The sequence below is a fragment of the Salvelinus sp. IW2-2015 genome, linkage group LG9 (genome assembly GCF_002910315.2).
Source record: "Salvelinus sp. IW2-2015 linkage group LG9, ASM291031v2, whole genome shotgun sequence".
NCBI lineage: Eukaryota > Metazoa > Chordata > Actinopteri > Salmoniformes > Salmonidae > Salvelinus > Salvelinus sp. IW2-2015.
In genome coordinates, this window is record NC_036849.1 from 728,159 (window position 1) to 733,157 (window position 4,999).

Genomic DNA, 4,999 nt, shown 5'->3' on the forward strand with positions numbered 1-4,999 from the left:
TTACCGCCACCTACTAGACTGGAGTAAAACTCCCTTCTACTTTACTTGAAATATCTAATCAAAGTTTATTTGTCACGTGCGCGGAATACAACAGGTGTAGTAGACCTTACAGTGAAATGCTTACTTACAGGCTCTAACCAATAGTGCGAAAAAGGTATTAGGTGAACAATAGGTAAGTAAAGAAATAAAACAACAGTAAAAAGACAGGCTATATACAGTAGCGAGGCTACATACAGACACCGGTTAGTCAGGCTGATTGAGGTAGTATGTACATGTAGATATCGATTTTTAGCATTTATAGCAATACTAAATAAATACCCTACCATCTAGCACTATACTCACTAATTTCAAAATTAGATAAAATAAAATTAACACCCTCCTACTCCACTAATTAAATGTATTTATTCCTACCTCATGCCATCGCCCTGAAAGGATGGGACATCACCACTTAACACATCCTGTAACTCTTCTGCTGTCAAGACTCGCACACCCAAATACCTCTCTGCAGCTGCCACCACAACCTCAATTTTCTGAGACTTCCGATCCATCCCTGCAGTACAATTAATAACCATTGGTATAAATGCTAAATATCCATTCTTACTGAAACTTATTTCACTTTTTGGCCTATCCCTCTGTACTGGAATATATCTCTACTACTCTCACCACTCCTCCCCCTTAACCCATCTTACTCTACTTTCTTCACTGGCTCAGCATATGACAACTTCTGCTCTACTCTAACCCTGGAAACCTCAACCTGCCTCTCTCGCACGGGACATTTCTGATCCCCAGCTACATTGCTGCCACATGCCCATAAGCTTAACACCTGTAACATCTTATTGTATTCGGCATATACGCTCGTACTGGATAACTTATATATCCTAACTTCACTTTGTCAGGCAGACTCAACTTCAAAACTCAAAAGATCAGACAATGACTGTTTCCCCACTCTCACCACCCTGTCTGCGTCGCATCAAACGACGAGCATCGCATACACCGGGAGTCTTTGCTCTCAGCTGGTCAACATAAATATCTAATGCTACTCCAGTTATCACTCCTTTCATTGGTGCCCTTTTCTTGAGAATGAAACAATCAACTTTTCTTGCCCCCATTCATTTTACTTTGAGCGCATTCTTCCTCTGCCCAACAGAAACACAAACAATTATCACTAGACCACTTCTAGTTACCCTCACCGATTCCACATGACCCAACTCTTTTTTTCACCCACCGTGAAACCACAAATGGATCAGCCAAAAGGCAAGAGTCCACTTTTTATATAAACCTCACTCCTACTGTCACAGACTCTTCTTCATCCTGATCCTCGGTGCATACCTCGGTCTCCAATAACTTTACTGTGCATACCTCGGTCTCCGATAACTTTACTGCACCTACCACCTCCGATGCTTCACCCTCATTCACTTCTATTTCTCATCCTGTCTTCAGCTCCCTCTGCTTACACTTTCTACCATTCTTCTTTGACAAACCATCTCCCTTTTTCCCACCATTTTTATCTGACTCAAGATCACCCTCTTCTACCCTCACTCTCTTAGACCTCTTCTCCCTCTCGTTTTCCCTCCATTCCTTCTCCGTTTACCAAGTACACGTCTCCTTGTGATAATATTGCAGCTCCATCCCTGACACCCATCTTGTACTTGCTTTCTCTAGGGACTCCATTTTCCCCTTCCGGATTTCTGCTCATGTCCCCAATAACGTGCCTACAACAACCCCGATGGTTACAAATTTTGTTGACACACGTCTTGGCTCGGGCAGGAAAGAAAGCCATGCAGCGCCTGAGCGTAGTCAGTATCAGATCCCCCCGTCCCTACACCATTGAAGTTGACGTTTAAAATGGTAAAGGTTAGGGACGTCCCAAGGATCACAGATACCACTGACTGGGCTGCAGTGCCATCTGTGGTGCCATCACATCCTTAATGGATGATGAATGGATTTGCTGGCGCCACCTATCACCTCGGAGTGTAAGTCACCTATACAGTTGTGATACACTTTTGGCAAAGTGTATAAATAAATTATTTGTGCTTTTAGTCTTTGCAATTGCAAAATTGTGTTTGATCAATATTGCAGTTAGAGCCTGACGGCCTAACCTGAGGGCCAGCAGTCTGTTTGCGCTGTCATGCCATCAGATTTTTTGAAAAGTGATTTTATTGCTGTGGATTTAAACTAGGGCAGTCAAATAAAAAATAAAAAAGAGAGAGTTAATTGCTGTTATTGATGCCGTGTTCATGTGCTAGTCAGAACTAGGAAACTCTGAAATGTTCAACTTGATAACTGTATAACAACAAAGAGTATCGTGTGTGGGTAAAATCACCGGGGAAGCAAAACCAGGAAAAATATTACAACATATGGTGTGATAATTGTACTGTTTGTTCTATAACCCATTTGTTCATACGCCACTGTGATATACAATTAAGGTTGAGACAACAAAAAGACAACAGTCACACAGTGGCGGAATAAATTCAACCTCGCATATGTTTGTTTCATCACAAAACCGGAGAGCAACATCTGTCCGTTGAAGTCTATAAAGCGAATATTGCATGTAACAAACAAACAATTTACTTACACTACTGATTTAGAACCACAGAGAGTTACTGAAAGTCAGCACAAAGAAAAGAGGAGCACTGCCTCCTCTATTCCGGCACCATTTCAACTTAAACATCGTCAAATCAACTGAACTGTATACGCTTAGTTTAATACTGTGAAAACAAACTTAAAGATACCAATCGATGTCGCTAAATATCCATGGTATGTGTGTGTGCGTGGGCAAGTTAAAAGAAGTTGACTCACCCTACTTGTAGACTAGAGAATGCCATGAGTGTGCAAAGCTGTCATCAAGGAAAAGGGTGGCTACTTTTTTGTTTACTACATGATTCCATATGTGTCATTTCATAGTTTTCTACAATGTAGAAAATAATAAAAAAAATAAAGAAAAACCCTTGAATGAGTAGGTGTGTCCAAACTTTTGACTGGTACTTCCATACATTTTTTAAACTGGTCCCGGGCCACCTGTAGTACCGAGGTGTGTGTTCTAGAGCATTCTTGAACATGGGGTGAGACATTCTTACTAATCTGCTAAAGAACCAGTTCGGATTTAAGTATAACTTTTGTATGATTGAAGCCTTTAGTGTGAGGTCTGATGCTTTAATTTTTAATCATTTCTGCCCTCAGAATTCATATTCATTATATAAATAGGCCCGTTTAATTTTGTCTGGCTTGCTGACTCAGAGGATACCAAACTAGGAGGCCCACGGCAGCCCAACTACACACAGGTTCCACCGGCTCCAAAAAGGGATTACAGAAGCCACCTTTTTCCTAAATACTTACCGGAGAAGCCTGAACTGTCAGAGCCTCATTAGGCTTGAACTGTCAGAGACCCATATAGGGAATCAGAACTTATAAGTGCAACAACACACTGCCAGTGAAGCCCCTAGAACCCACGGTTCCAAGAACAATACTTACCTTGCGAGCCTGAAATGTCCGAACTAGTATAAGGAATCGCACAAGCGCTGCATAGCATCAATCAGAGTTGATGAACCAGCCCGAGGTTCAAACCCACAGGGAACTGTGTTAACCCTGATAAATGCGCACTTTGCGTGCTGCTGCACATCAAGGCAGCCCAAGGTTCAAACCCACAGGGAAACTGTGGTAACCCAGATAAACGTGAAATCTGCTTGCTGCCTGACACCAAGGCAGCCCAAGGCTCAATCCCACAGGGGAACTGTGGTTTCCTGGGATACATTTGCAACCGGAGTGCTGCCGAACACCCACTCCTGGACACAGCCATAAGAACACTATGAGCAACACTAGGAGCAGTTACATCCAAGTGGTAAAACCTCACAAAGGCATGTGGGTAACCCCAACTCGCTGCAGCACAGATATCACCAATCGTAACTACTCTAACCCTGAACACTGCCCAAGAAGCCACCACACCAACCCAGTATCACAGATTATTCTGAAATAGACACCAATTGCTTTTGGAAAATTGTGACAGGCACCAGTAAAAGTATATTTTTTCATGTGCAGTACACAATTTTGTATACAGTGCATTACTATCACAGATAATGTCAGTAGGGTACTTAAAACAGAGGAGAGGATGGATGGGCGTATAACTTGAAGGTCTAGCAACCCAAAGGTTGTGTGTTTGAATCTCATCATCGATAACTTTAGCATTTTCGCTAGTTAGCTACTTTGCAACTACATACTACTTTTTAGGTACTTTGCAACTACTTAGCATGTTAGCCTTCCCCTAACCCTAACAATTTTAACCTAACTACTAAACCGAACCCTTTAAATGTAATTTTAGCTTCCAAATGAGAGATTTGGGTTTTCATAAGTTTAGAGCTCTGCTCAACCAGTGGCCCGCCCCTGTGAAGAGACATGGGTTATAAACTTTTCAGAAACAACCCTCTCCCTCCACTATATAAGCCATTGACAAAAATTTAACCTCCTGTTCCGAGGATGTGAGGACGACGGTCCTATGTCAGAATGGTTCAGATAATAACTACAGAACGAAGCCAACCTCAGCATGAGCTTTGGTTGCGAATGGTATGAACTTTGAACTCTTATTCACTATAGAAGTGATACCTCCTAGACATTGTTAGCAACAGCAGCTGCAAATGTAAATTAGGACAGACAGAGTATCTAGTCTACCACTCAGCAGCAGCAGCAGAGACATTCTTCAAAGGACAAAGGACCCGGTTGGGCAACACGGCCTTCCATCTACCACCAACCTACCGAAGCACAGCTCAGAGTAAATATTTATTGCATTTTCCTTTTCCAAATGGGCGGTAATTTAGAATGCATAAGATATTGTATTTACGATAACACAGCTTCGCCCTTTTTCCTCAGTCTTCCCGCTCTTTCACTCAAACCCCTTTTCTTTTGTGTAACAAGCTGTCATATCTGTTCCGCCCGCTAGGGACGTTTTCCTTTATGACGTAATTTCTAATCAAGGTATGATTTATTCTGTGTATATGTAATTCTGTGT